This window comes from Ornithorhynchus anatinus, chromosome 2 (assembly GCF_004115215.2).
Source record: "Ornithorhynchus anatinus isolate Pmale09 chromosome 2, mOrnAna1.pri.v4, whole genome shotgun sequence".
NCBI lineage: Eukaryota > Metazoa > Chordata > Mammalia > Monotremata > Ornithorhynchidae > Ornithorhynchus > Ornithorhynchus anatinus.
The window spans coordinates 39,904,008-39,919,389 of NC_041729.1; positions in this window are offsets into that span (position 1 = coordinate 39,904,008).

The window sequence follows — 15,382 nt, forward strand, 5'->3', positions numbered from 1 at the left end:
GGATTCATGCGTTGGCATCAACAAACACACACCCCCCAACCTCCACATTTCCAAGGCCAGCCTTGGGGTAATGGCTGAGAAGCTCCAAGTTCGAGCTCATACTCACTGAGTCTGAAAGGAAGACCCGCTGAGCATCATGTCAGATAAGTCATAGAAGTAAAGCCACCCATGGAGAAATGTAAGTCCCGTTACTTTGAATGAAGTCATCTTCCTCTCCCCATCATGCCACACTTCATTCATGATTCCTGGACACTGCTCTAGTATATTTAGGCCCCAGGTTCTCCAGGGCTCTCCAGTGATCACTCCCATAACCCCTTTTGAGGGGGCTATATCCATTCTGGGGAGAAGAGGCACAGACTGTTTAAGCAATTTGCCGTCACATCGTTTGAGAATGGCAAAGCCAGCGAACCGTGACTGCCCATTGAGCCACTCTGTGCTTGGCTCCCCTTAGCACTCCCAACACCTCTCACCTTCATGCCACCTCTCCGACTTTTCCCACCAAACCCCTGGCTGCCTTTGGCAGAAGGGCCGGATTTCCGCCGCACAGAACTGACCTCACTCTTGCAGCAGGAGCCCTTCCAGATGTGAAGAAAATGCCTCTGCTTGTTCTAAAAGCTCCTGAAAAATGCCTGGGAGTCACCAGTGAAGGAATCCAGAAGATGAGGTATGCTCTCTGGTAGCCAAAACGCTGGGAAATATGCAGCATGCTGACTGTGGAGGGAAAACACAGCACTGTGAGAGGGAAGCTGAAGCCAGCGGGCTCGGGGTCTTGGTGAAAGCTACTTGGGAAGAGTGTGATTGAGAGCCCCCAGCTGCAGAAGCCCTGTACCCTGAGAAATGGAGCTGGAGAGGGACCTAACCCTGAAGGGGAGACCCCTCTGGGGGTGGCTATTACTCTCCTTTTCTGGAACTCGTCTCCCTCACCCTTGATCCCCTTACTCTCAGGCAGGGTGAAGCTTAGGGAGCCAGTAGGGGCCCAGGTGTTTCCTGTTCCAGAGAAGATGGGGGTTAGGGGCGGGTGGGGGCGGGTGGGGGTGGGAGGGAGTTCCCTGGGAAAGGGCAGAGGGAAAGCTCCACTTCCATCGTGCGGAGTTAGCCCTGGGGGGTTGGGCTTTGGGCTGGAAGGGATCCTGCTGAGCTGGGCCTTGTGAGCCCGAAGAATAGGGAAGGGGAGGCGATGAAAGAAGGAAAGGAGTTCTCTTGGATAAACTGTCCGCCCCAGCAGGCAGGGTCCCTGTCTAACTGCAACCTCCCCGCCCTCCACTGCCCCACCCAAGGGAGCTGAAACCAGATTTAAGATTAGTGATGACCATGGGCATTGTGTTAATAATAATAATGATGATGATGATGGTATTTGTTAAGCATTTACTATGTGCCAAACTCTGTTCTAAGCACTAGGGTAGATACAACGTAATCAGGTTGTCCCATGTGGGGCTCACAGTCTTAATCCCTGAGCACAGAACTGAGGCACAAAGAAGTGAAGTAACTTGCCCGAAGTCACACAGCTGATAAGTAGAGGAACCAGGAATAGAACCCACAACCTCTGATTCTCATGCCCCTGCTCTTTCCACTAAGCCACACTGCTTCTCCTGTGTTGTAGGACAGGCCAGACCCACGAAGCAAACCTTCTCCCATACTATGCACAAGTCACACCCGCAATACAACCCTGGGTTCAGTTCTAATCCCTGCTGTTTAAGAAGGATGTGGAGAAACTGGAGTGTGTCCAGGGGATGCCGGATACGATGAAGGAGTTAGAAAAGAGTCCCTAGGAGAAAAGGTTAAAGGAACTGGGGCTGTTTAGCCTGGAGAAGAGAAGGCTATGGGTAGTGGCAACCCTCTTCCAGTTCTTGCAGGAATTTTTATGGGAAGGAAGCAGACCTGTTAGTCTACCGAAGGCCTGAGGATCAAGTAAGAGGACACAAGTTCTGATGACAGCAGGAGAGATTCTGGGAGGCCCAGAGGAAAACCTGGACTCTCAGGGGGTAAAATGCTGAAATAGTCCAGCAAGCAAGGATGGGGAGCCTCTCCGCTGGAGAGAGTTAAAAAAAGAACCTATTTGTCTGTCTGTCAGTTTAATCTTTCACCTTCCCTCCCGGGTTCTTTCCATGCTAGGATTCTTGGATGATTCTTGGATGATGTCCCAGGATCCATTCCCGTGAACTGGTTGGGATGCCCTGGGGATAGGCCTGTAGGATCTAGTTCCCTGGGTCACCACAGCTGGAACGTAAACATTAGGATCACTCCCAAGGGGCCTGGGCTGTATCGATCCACTGCAAGTTGGAGTGGACTAGCCAGCCCACTTATCTGCCCACCTATTACAACCCCCTTATTTCCACTCCCAGGGAACCAGCTAGAAGAAAAGGGCAACAGAAGAATGGCCCTTTTTTTTTAAAAAAAAAAAAGAAATTTGTTAAGTGATTACTATGTGCTAATGATGGCATTTGTTAAATGCTTACTATGTGCCAAGCACTGTTCTAAGCGCTGGGGTAGATACAAGGTAATCAGGTTGTCCCACATGGGGCTCATAGTCTTAATCCCCAGTTTACAGATGAGGTAACTGAGGCACAGAGAAGTGAAGTGACTTGCCCAAGGTCACACAGCAGACAAGTGGCGGAGCCAGGATTAGAACCCAGGTCCTTTTGACTCCTAGGCTTCTGCTCTATCCACTATACCATGCTACTTCTCTTTCTGTCCTCAAAGGACTCATTCCTCCAGTACACTGCCCTTCTCCCGTGAACTCTTCTGTCAGACGGGTAGGGCTACACTACTGATCATGTGGCCTAGCTGGACAGAGCCCAGGACCAAGAGTCGGTAGATCCCGGTTCTGGTCCCAGCTCTACCACTAACTTACTGTGTGACCTTGGACAAAGCATATGGCTTCTTTGTGCCTCAGTTTCTTCATCTGTAAAATGGAGAGAAAATGCCCGTTCTCCCTTCTACTGGTCTGTGAGCCCCATTTGGGACAGGGACTGTGTCCACTCTGATCATCTTCAATCAATCAATATTTATTGAGTGTTTACTGTGTGCAGGGCATTGTACTAATACCCTGGTAGATATGATCCGTACCCTCAGAGAGACTATAATCTAATACTCTCAATCTTGTGTCTACTTCAGGGATTAATACAGTGCTTGGCATAGAGAAAGTACTTAAAAATAAATTGCTTAATGTACTGCTTAATAAAACACATCATAACCATTATTTATAGCAAGGAATCATTAGGTACAAGGTCCTCTCAGCATGTTCTAACGACTGAACTGCACTCTCCTCTCTATTCCAGACAGAGTTCACCTCACCCTACCTTCCAGGGTCTCACTCCTCTCTTTCTGCCCCCTCCTCCACGAAATCCAAGGCAGCAAAAGTGTCAGTGAATTTCTTAGGGGTTCAGAGCTCAGCAGGGTGGGGCTCCCCATTTTTGTTCAGGAGCCCAGTTAAAGTCAACAGTGTCCCAGCCGGGTTTCTTTGTGGCCCAGGCTGCACTGTGTGAACTCAGAGGCCCCCAGGCAAAACTGAACATCCTGCTCTCATCTGCAGAGACCGCATATCCTGGTGTCTGGGGCAGGAGCAGGGGCAAAGGAAAGCTGGCCGGTGTTGATGCTTGGTTCTGCATGCAGAGTGGGCTGATGGACAGCTTGTTTGCTCAGATTGTTATGACAGCAGCGGGGCTCACCCACCCTGAAGCTAGAGTAGCCAGGGCAGGAAGAGAAAAAGGGGGAGAGGTGGAGGAATGAGGGAGGGGAAGAGAAAGGAGTCTGGGAAAGGAGCTTCAGCTTAAACAACTCTCCAATAAACCAATCCCAATTTCCTCTGTCTCACTTTGTCAGCCAGGCCCCACTAGGGGTAGGAAGCTCACACGTCTCGAAGGGAGGAGAGCCTATCCCCAATTCCTGACCCATCTTTCGTCCTCGGGGCCTGCAGACTGGGCATAATAATAATAATAACATTTGTTAAGTGCTTACTATGTGCCAGGCACTGTACTAGGCACTGGGGTGAATAGAAGCAAATCGAGTTGGACACACTCCCTGTCCCATGTGGGGCTCTCAGTTTCAATCCCCATTTTACAGATGAGGTAATTGAGGCACAGAGAAGTGAAGTGACTTGCCCAAGATCACACAGCTGACAAGTGGTGGAGCCAGAATTAGAACCCATGGCCTTCTGCATCCCAGGCCCGTGCATACGCAGAGCATAAGCAGGCAGAGCTACAGAATCAATGCAAGGCCTGAAGGTAGAGATTCCTCTTGGATCCTCTGACTACCCTTCTCCTTGCCCTGATCCCTGGGGCCTGGTCTTCCTTCCGGAGGAAAAGCCTCCATCTTCTAGAACCAGGCTCCTTTTCCACAAAACCAGTGGGAAACCCATGGAATCCAACCTACCTACACCCCCTATGAAATAGTGTGGAAAAAGCACAGAACTGGGAGTCAGAGGATGTGGGTTCTAATCCTGATTCTGCCACTGGCCTGCTGTGTGACCTGGAGCGAGTCACTTAACTTCTCTGTGCCTTCATTTTCTCATCTGTAAAACGGTGATTCAGTACCTGTTCTTCCTCCTGTTTAGACTGTGAGACCCATATCGGGCAGGGACTGTGTCTGATCTGATATTATATCTACCCCGATGCTTAGTACAGTGCTTGGCACAGAGTAGGCCCTTAACAAATACTACAGTTATTATTATTACCAAACCAATGACTTCCCTTTCCCATCTACCCACTGACCTGGGCTCTGCTCTCTGCATACCAATACTGTTTAGCTCCTTCCTCGGTGAGCTCCAGTTACTTCCATCCAAACCATTCTGGAGAGGAGAAACAAGGAATCGAGGCAGTTGTCAGCAGAGAAGGCTTAGAAGCAGGCCATTGTCTAAACACCCTAGTGCTGTTGTGTAGATAATTCAACATAATTCCTATTCATTAAACACCCCCAGCACCGATGGACAAGAAGCTGTGAGACAAGAAATCTGAGAAGCATCATAGTTTCTACCCTCAAAGAACTTACACTTTAACAAGGTGAACTAAAAAGCAGACTATGGACAGGCAATTGTGTAAATGTTTACATTTGTGTAAATGTACCCACCCATGTACATTACATCACACTACATTAGGCTGCATTAGGGGTTTTTGTTGTTGTTTTTAATGGTATTTGTTAAATGTTTACTTTGTGCCAGGCACTGTACTAAGCACTGGAGTACACACAAGCTAATAAGGTTGGACACAGTCCATGTCCCGTATGGGGCTCGCAGTCTTAATCCCCATTTTACAGATAAGGTAACTGAGGCACAGAGAAGTGAAGTGACGCACCCCAGATCACACTGCAGACAAGTGGTGGAACCGGGATTCGGACCCAGGTCTTTCTGACTCCCAGGCCAGTGATCTCTCCACTAGGCCATTCTGGTCATGGTCAAGACATGATCAAATGCCTTCAAAGCACTTTCAGATCATGTCTACCTACTCTATTGCATTGTTCTTTTGCAAGTGCTTAGTACAGCATTCTGCACAGCGTGACTCAGTGGAAAGAACCCGGGCTTTGGAGTCAGAGGTCATGGGTTCAAATGCCGGTTCGGCCACTTGTCAGCTGTGTGACTTTGGGCAAGTCACTTAACTTCTCGGTGCCTCGGTTACCTCATCTGTAAAATGGGGATTAAAAGTGTGTGAGCCCCACGTGGGACAATCTGATTCCCCTGTGTCTACCCCAGCGCTTAGAACAGTGCTCGGCACATAGTAAGCGCTTAACAAATACCAACATTATTATTATTATTAAATGCTCAATCAATACCACTGATTATCTCTGAGAAGTCTTACTGAAGGTCATGCCGCTGAACTGAACAGCATGGCACCCTCTAGACTATATCGTTGTTGTGGGCAGGGAATGTGTCCATTTATTGCTATATTGTACTCTCCCAAGTGCTAAGACAGTGCTCTGCACACAGTAAGAGCTCCATAAATACAACTGAATGAATGAAAGAAAGGCACTGGGGTAAATAGAGTCTCCCAGTGGGGACCTTCTGAGCTTTGTTGCAGCGAGTCAAGGGCAGGGACTCTGCTCTAACCTTAATTTGTAAATCCCATAGCAACCACACCTCTTGGTCATTAAGGCAGCTGAGCCCTTCTCAGTACCTACATTTACCGAGAGCTTACCGTGTGCAGAGCCCTGTAAAAAGTAAAAATGTCATCTCTGGCCTAAAGTAGTTGATGGTTATTATGATGATCATCATTATTATTGGTATGTACTTTCTATATACCATCATTGTACTAAGCAGTGGGGTAGATGCAAGATAATCAAATTGGACACAGTCGCTGGCCTACGTAGGCCTTGCGGTCTAAGTAGATTTAATAAGGGATACAGTAGATAGACAGGAACTGCTGATATTCAGCAGAGATGAGAAAAGCAAAGAGCACAGTTCTGCCAACTCTTAAGACCAGGAATGAGGCCACCCAACCTCGATTCCCCCACCCAACTGGATTTTCCCACTGAAGAGGGCATAGAGCCAAAGGTTTGCAAAAGCTTCTTCACCTCCTCCTCCTCTTTTAAAGCTAACCTTCTAGGGAAGGAACATCAACGCTTCCAGCCTGATCACTAATAGACAGCAAGCACCTGCTGTCCTCCCCAGAAAAAGACACCCAAATGCATTTTATTTCTCCCACGGTTTCAGACAACATTTATGATCACCGCCTTAGCAACTATTTAACTGCAGAGGGAGGAGAGGGTAAATATTTGCCCAAGCTTCATGAGATGGAAATGAAGAAAGCAGGTGTTCAACTTTTGAGTCCCAATCTCTTTCCCCTTTCCTCCATGATCATTCCCCACTAACAAAAAATGTTTCCTGAGGGAGAAACAGAGAAAGAGGACCCTGGGGACAGGAGAACGAGACGGCATTAATCTCAAATCACATGGAGGTTTCTCTACAGCTCCTCTGAGGTCTCCGACCAGAGACTGAGAAAAGGTAAAAGTGTTTGAGGTGAGGCTGGTGAGTGGTGGGAGGAGACTCTAAGGAGCATTTGAATTCCCCTGGAGAAGCATGGGAGAATCACAATCCAACTTCTGGATTGTGTAAAGGAACTGGCCCATTGCTAATCCGCAGTAGCAGTTCAGAGTCAGCATCTAATCTAATCGCAATTATACCTATGTCAAGATTGCTCAGGGCTCCCATTCATTCATTCATTCCATCATATTTATCCAGCAATCACTTTGTGCCGAACAGTGTACTGAGTGCTTGGGAGAGAACAATACAACAATAAACGGACACATTCCCTGCCCACAACGAGCTTACAGGCTAGAGGGGGAGACAGACATTAATATAAATGAATACATTGCAGGTATGTACATATGCTGTAGGGCTGGGAGGGGGGAATGAAGAGTGCAAATCAGGGCAATGCAGAAGGGTGAGGGAGAAGACCTCGTCATCCAAGGGGAAGTCCAGAAGGAGTGACTGATGCAGGGAAATCCACCTGTTTTTATGTTCAGTTCTGCTGCCCACTAGCAGGGAAACTCTGGGGAAGTATTCTTTAGTTTCCCCCCCTCTGTAAACAGGGGTGATTATGACTTTCTCCTTCATGGGTTCTGAAAGTTCTACCAAAGAAAGACCTGTAAAAAAATATCACCAGGTATCATTTGGTCACCAAGATGCCCCCTCCCCCTTCCTGAATCCGGGCCTTTATTCATCCACCCTGCCCCCGGGACTAGTTAACTTTTGGGCAAAAGAGGATGCTGCCCTGAGACCGCGCCCTCAATGGGGCTCCAGAGCCACTCAGATCATACCTTTCCTCTCTCTGTCCTCCCCTCTTTTCTCTGCCACTGCTGCTGAAGGCCAACCCAGCCAGTGTTAGGAAGGGGAAGGGCAGTCGCTGCGGGGAACATGGACTTGCATGTCTGGGGTTCGACAAAGGGGTAAACTTTGTCCTGGAGATACTGCAGGGGACCACTGGGCTTCCTCAACCCCAGGCCCCCCAGAGGTTGCTGTCACTGTGGACGGCACTACCATCCTTCCCGTCTCACAGGCCCGCAACCTTGGTGTCATCCTTGACTCTGCTCTTTCATTCATCCCACACATCCAATCTGTCACCAACACCTGCCATTCTCACTTTCACAATATTGCCATGATCTGCCCTTTCCTCTCCATCCAACCTGCTACCGTGCTGGTACAAGCTCTCATAATATCCCGAATGGATTATTGTGTCAGCCTCCTCTCTGATCTCCCTTCCTCCTGTCTCTCCCCACTCCAATCTATTCTTCATTCTGCTGCCCGGATCACCTACCTACAGAAACGCTCTGGACATGTCACTCCCCTCCTCATAAACCACCAATGGTTACCTATCAACCCTTGCACGAAACTAAAACTCCTTACTCTTGGCTTCAAAGTTCTCCATCACCTTGCGTCCTCCTACCTCACCTCCCTTCTCTCTTTCTACTGCCCAGCCCGTACACTCCACTCCTCTGCCGCTCACCTCCTCACCGTCCCCCATTTGCGCCTGTTCTGCCGCCGACCCCTGGCCCACATCCTACCGCTGTTCTGGAATGCCCTCCCTCCTCTCATCCGCCAAACTAACTCTCTTCCTCTCTTCAAAGCCCTATTGAGAGCTCACCTCCTCCAGGAGGCCTTCCCAGACTGAACCCCCCCTTTCCCTCTGCTCCTCCTCCCCTCCCCATTCCCCCCTGCCCTCTACTCTTCCCCCTTCCCCTCCCCTCAGCACTGTGCATATTTGTATGTATCATTTATTACCCTATTTATTTTGTTAATGAGCCATATATGTCTATGATTCTATTTATCTTGATGATGTCTGCACTGTAGTGCTTGTTTTGTTTTGCTTTGCTGTCTGTCTCCCCCTTTTAGACTGTGAGCCCATTATTGGGCAGGGATTGCCGAATTGTACACTCCAAGCACTTAGTACAGTGCTCTGCACACAGTAAGCGCTCAATAAATACTACTGAATGAATGAATCAAAGGTTTATCTGGCCCTGCCTGTCCGGACACAGGAGGGTAGTTCGCTGTGGAGGAATGGAAGCAGAGACATTCGTTCATCCCTCCCATATTGTGATTGTGAGAGTATGTAAGGATTTAGCATCGACTTTGGGCAATGCACTATACTTACTAGGCACTGAAGATTGTTAACAGCACTGTAAGTCAAGGTGCCCGGCCTGGAGGAGCAAGCTGAAGGGTTTTGTATTAAGAGCCTAAACACCACAACCCTCACCCCAAACTGCCGGACTTGGTCTCCCTCTACTTCTCTCTTAGGCTTCTCGGCCTTGAAGGACCAACTGTTGCTGTTTGGTCCATTTGCTTTTCCTTTTGGTCCTGTACTTTCCTCTGAAGAAATTAGCTGATAGGAAACTGAGACCCAGTCCCAGGGTGCAGGGATGTGCTCTGGAGCCAAAAAACTCGCCCTGTTTTGCCTTTGTTGTCTAAGCTTTCCGCCCTCTGCACACAGTGGGCTCTCCCATCCAGGATAACTGTGTCTCATCAACTCTTGTGCTACCCGATGCTGCCATCTATAGGAATGGTTGTTGTCCCCCAGCTTCAAGGATAGATTCGTATGTTCCCTATTTACACAATTATACAGTTATGATTATTATGGTATTTGTTAAGCACTTTCTATGTGCCAAGCACGGTTCTAAGCACTGGAGTAGACAGATACAAGTAATCGGGTTGTCCCACGTGAGGCTCACAGTCTTCATCCCCATTTTACAGATGAGGTAACTGGGGCACAGAGAAGTGACTTGTCCAAGGTCACACAGCAGACAAGTGGCGGAGCAGGGATTAGAACCCATGACCTTCTGACTCCCAGGCCCGAGCTCTATTCACTAGGCCATGCTGCTTGGTGATAGGGTGGACTGAGCTTTTCTGGGGTGGGGATGAGGGTCCCTAAAGGTGGGGTGGAGAAATAGGTACTTACAAAGCAGCGTGGCGCAGTGGAAAGAGCACGGGCTTTGGAGTCAGGGATCATGAGTTCGAATCCCAGCTCTGCCACTTGTCAGCTGTGTGACTGTGGGCAAGTCACTTAACTTCTCTGTGCCTCAGTTCCCTCATCTGTAAAATGGGGATTAAGACTGTGAGCCCCACGTGGGACAACCTGATTCCCCTGTGTTTACCCCAGCGCCTAGAACAGTGCTCTGCACATCGTAAGCGCTTAACAAATACCAACATTATTATTATTATTATTATTACAAAGGTTTCTTCACCTCTTCTGCTCCACTGGAAAAAAGATGGATTTTCTTGTGGGCCTTTAAAGGGTGCAAACCTTCATATAGGGAACTAGTAGAAGAGGTCAAACATGCTGCCAGCCCGCCAGAGGTGTTTAATTTGAGCATAGGGAGAGTCCTCCCAGGTCCTTTAGCTAGAAGATCCTTTAAATTGGGAGCCCCACGTGGGACCGGGTCTGTATCCAACCTGATTGACTTGTATCTATCCCAGCACTTAGAACAATGGTTGGCCACGATAAGTGCTTAATAAATGGAAGAAGAATAACAACAACAACAATAAACATGGTTGTGGTGTCAAACAAGATGGGTGACTAGTTTAACTAAGCATACATCTAGAGATGGGAGGGGGCTGAGGAAGGCATTGTTCTCTCCTGTGCCCAAGGTTCCCTTAACCAAAGGGACCCTGCTGAAATTCCATCTCCTCTAGGAAGTCTTTCACAGAGTCACCACACCCCAATTCTTTTCAACCCCACGACCACCCTTAGCACTAAGGTACTTCATTCCTTTCTTCGGAACTCAGTGTGTATCCCTATATTCAGTTGTATATTCAACTATATTCATCCTTGCCCCTGTATCAGTTTTTTTTCTTCTTCTTATGCACACTATTTGTAAATAATTATTGTTCGCCAGCCTACCCCCGCTTGGACTGTGAGCTTTTTGAGGGCTGAGAATGTGTTTGCTGTTTTTAATGCACTCTCTCAAGCAACTAATACAGTGCTTGGTATTCAGACAGTGCTCAACAAAATTGAATGGTGAAGACTAGAGTCCAATAGTATGGAAGTTTACTTTCCTGAGAATTCATGAGTGCTGCAATTTCACAAGGCCCTGAGGTTTTGAGTGCCCAAAGAACAGTCTCTGACTGCCCTCATCATTCCCTTCACCAACCCTCCTAGGTTTCGATTTCCTTTCTGAGCCTCTGAGAGTAGGTGGGAGAGAAAGGAACAGTGAAGAGAAAAATCATAAAATGACAAACTTGCATTTCAGTTGTCCAGACGAGACCATACAGTCTATAGGCACATGAAAAATTAGATGCAAATATTATGTAATTATATTTGTGGTCCTTCAATTTCCCAAATCTGGATAGGATTAATGTAGACTACTTAATGTAGACTTAATGTAGACTACTGTAGTCTTATCTTGTCTTGATGCTGTTGATTCATCTCCAACCCATAGCAACTCCACAGACATATTTCTTCCAGAATGCCCCACTCTCCATCTGCAATCACTCTGATAGTGTATCTCTAGAGTTTTTTTTGGTAAAAATGCCAAAGGGGTTTACCATTGCCTTCTTCCGTGCAGTAAACTTGAATCTCCACTCCTGATGCTCTCCCATGCCACTGGTGCCCAGCACGGGTGAGTTTTGACTTACAGGAGATGGACTTCCGCTCACTAGCCACTGACCAAGCTATATGCCTCTGCTTGATTCTCCCTCCCGTAGCCAAGACTGGTAGAGTGATCTTGAAAGGGGAATTGATCATACATACACACATATATTTTTAAGTGCTCAAGGAAAGTAAAAAAGAAATATCCTATCCCGACTGGATTACTGCATTAGCCTCCTTTCTGACCTCCCTCCCAACCTCCTGCCTCTCCCCACTTCAGTCCATACTTCACTCCACTGCCCAGATTATCTTTCTACACAGACGCTCAGGGCATGTCACCTCCCTCCTCAAAAATCTCCAGTGCTTGCCTACCAATGTCCATATCAAGCAAAAACTCTTACAGTCCATCAATCAAACAATGGTATTGACTTCTTACTATGTGCAGTGTACTGTACTAAGCAGTACAATACAACAGACTAAGCAATACAATACAACAGAATTAGCAGCCACATTCCCTGCTCATTAAATTGGCAAGAGCTGTGATCTTTCAGATTAGGTGGGAAAGGGAGTTTCTGACTGATAGACCAACCCTGGCTGAGTAGATGGAGGTGGGAAAGTCAACAGAAAAGTATAGAGAGAAGATTAGTTTGGGAGGAATGAAGAGAGCCAGCTGGAGAGTAGCAAGCAGTTGAAAAGAATGAATACATTAAATGTGGAGAGTCCTGAAGATGGTCAAGGGGAATTTTTGCTTAATGAACAGAGAAATGGGAACCCATTGGAAGAGTTGGAGGAGGGGGGAGATGTGAAATGAATGATGCTTCAAGAAGACAATCTATACTCAATGTGTATTATAGACTGGAGTGGGAAAGAGACCTCCTCAACTTCCCAGCCCCGAAGCACTAATGTATATATCAGTAATTTTATTTATTTGTATTGGTGGCTGTCTCCACCACTCTAGACTGTGAGCCCATTGTTGGGTAGGGACTGTCTCTATCTGTTGCTGAATTGTACTTTCCAAGTGCTTACTAAAGTGCTCTGCACACAGTAAGCGCTCAATAAATAAGACTGACTGAATGAATTAATGAATGAATGAAGAGACAGAGGGGAGGGAGACCAGAATCTGGGTTCTAACCCCGGCTCCCGCACCCATCCTCTGCATGGCCTCCAGTAGCTTATTTTATTAATTCGTTCGTTCAATTCAATCATATATAATAAGCCCTTACTATGGGCAGAGCACTGTACTAAGCGCTTAGGAAAGTATATTACAACGATAAACTGTGACATTGAATACCTCTCAGTCTGAGGTTAGTTTGGTCCTCCGCTCCCATACTGGAGCCAACTTTCAGTGCCCAATAGCACCTTCTGTAGAAGAGAATCTGGAGTTGCAACAGTCATGAGTAAGCAGCCTCTCTTCCCAATCTCACTGAAGCCCTTCCTCCTGGTGTGGGTTCCAATGCTACGTTGAGTTCCCCGGCAGTCCGCACGTCCTTCCCCACAGTGGCCACTGATGTCCGGCACCGGACAATCAGCGCCTGCTGAGGCTAGAACAGTAGCCAACTTTGTCCCTCCACCTTCCCACCCTGTGTGGACAAAAAATAAAATAAAAGACTCATGGGATCTGTGCCCTTGGGGTTTAGACTCCCGGCCTCCCGAGTGTGGGAAAGGGTTGATTGGCCCCAAATCACCCCTTGTACCAAGCTGATGGGGAGAGAGAGAGAGAACGATCCAGGGCTGGAATTTGCTGACGGCAGTGGGGTCCGGCTTGCATGCTAAATTCTAATCCACTGTTGACAATCCACGCTTTGTGAGGCCCTGCTGATCGGAAGCAGCCAGAAAGCTGTGAGGTGGAAAAGTGGATGAGCTAGACTCGGGCAATTCCCAGCCAGGACTCCAAGCGAAGGAGAGGCCGGGGGAGAGAAAAAGGGAGAGATGTGAGCAGAATGATCAGAAATCCTGTATCATCATTCTCATTTTTGTCCAGGAATTGGGGGCTGTCGATCAAGTAATTATTTTTATTGGAATTAGAATGGAACGAGGCTGTGACTCGGGGTTTCGTGTGGGAAATCTGGAGGGAGCACACGATCTAAAATTGCCTCAAATGCAAGAACTGGGGTCAAAATCCAAGATAGTCTGAAACTGAAAATCAAGTAAATTGGGAGGAGAATGGAGGAAGGTAAAGGGGGAATAGGAAGGGGAGAGGGAGGAAGGTAAGGCTCTTTGTTCCTGCTGTAATTGTCTATCCCTGGTCAAATCTCTGGCCCTTAATCAGTCAGTCAGTCAATCAATCATATTTATCGAGTGCTTACTGTGTTCAGAGCACTGTACTGAGCGCTTGGGAGAATACAATATAACCATACAACTGACACATTCCCTTCCCGCAACGAGTGTACAGTCTAGAAAGATAAGGGGGTGGTGGGTGGAGATGGGTTACCGCAGGCCCATCTCAAGAGAAGCGAAGATGAGCGATGTCTGGAGGCCTTACACTGCTACTCCCCTCCCCCCCACCACGCCTTCAAAACAACAAATCAAAAAAGCCCACCCACCCCCCACCAGCTTCAGCCTCCTGCAGGCGCCCCCAGCTGCCTCTGCCCCCCGTCTACCACCACTCCCACCCCCATCGGCCTGCCCGGTGACGGGCACGGGGAGGCATTAGCTCCGGGAGACGGGGCAAGGGGAATGTGTGGGGCGGGGCCGACCCCCAACCTCCCTCCCCGGGAAGGGAGGGGGAGGAGGGAGGGGGTCTCCTATATTAGCGGCCCTGCCCCGGCAGGCCTCACTGCGATGAACCTGGGGCCGAGGGGAAGATGCCACTGCAGGTGATGGAGGAGGGGAGAGGGGAGGGGGCTGGGGGAGAGGCCCGGGCCTCGACGTCTCGCCTTGGCAGCTGCGGAGGGTGTTGCACCTGAGCTGGGGGCGGCGGCAGCATTGGAGGGCGGAGGGTGTTGGGGCCAAATGTGTGGGGCGGACCAACCTCCCGCCCCCACGTGCGCCGCCCGCGCCCCCTCCCCACCCCCAGCAGGGGGGCAAGGCCCCGCGCATCATCTGAAGGGTCGCCGCCTGGAAGGGGCGGGAAACCTTTTGGCCCCTTTATGGGGTCTTTATGGGGGGCCGGCATGGGAAAGGAGGAAGAGGGAAAGGGGGGAGGGGGCTCTGCTCAAAACCGAGGCCCTTCCAAAGCCCGCGGCTTCATTCATTCAATAGTATTTATTGAGCGCTTACTATGTGCTCTGTACATAGTACTAAGCGCTTGGAATGGACAAATCGGTAACAGATAGAGACAGTCCCTGCCCTCTGACGGGCTTACAGTCTAATCGGGGGAGGCAGACAAGAACAGTAGCAATAAATAGAATCAAGGGGATGAACATCTCATTAAAACAATAGCAAATAAATAGAATCAAGGTGATGTACATCTCATTAACAAAATAAATAGGGTAATGAAAATATATACAGTTGAGCGGACGAGTACAGTGCTGAGGGGAGGGGAATGGAGAGGGGCAGGAGCAGAGGGAAAGGGGGGAAAAGAGGGCTTAGCTGAGGAGAGGTGAAGGGGGGGGTTAGAGGGGGAGCAGAGGGAGCAGAGGGAAAAGGGGAGCTCAGTCTGGGAAGGCCTCTTGGAGGAGATGAGCTTTAAGTAGGGTTTTGAAGAGGGGAAGAGAATTAGTTTAGCTTCCCTACCCGGGCCCCGTTCTGGCCTCCCAGGGCCATGGGGGCGCGGGGCGACCCAGCTGGAGGAATGGCAATTTCCCCCCACCGCCCCTCTGTGGCCCTAATTTCATTCATTCGTTCAATAGTATTTATTGAGCCCTCATTATGTGCAGAGCACTGTACTAAGCGCTTGGAGTGCACAATTCGGCAACAGATAGAGACCTTTCCTG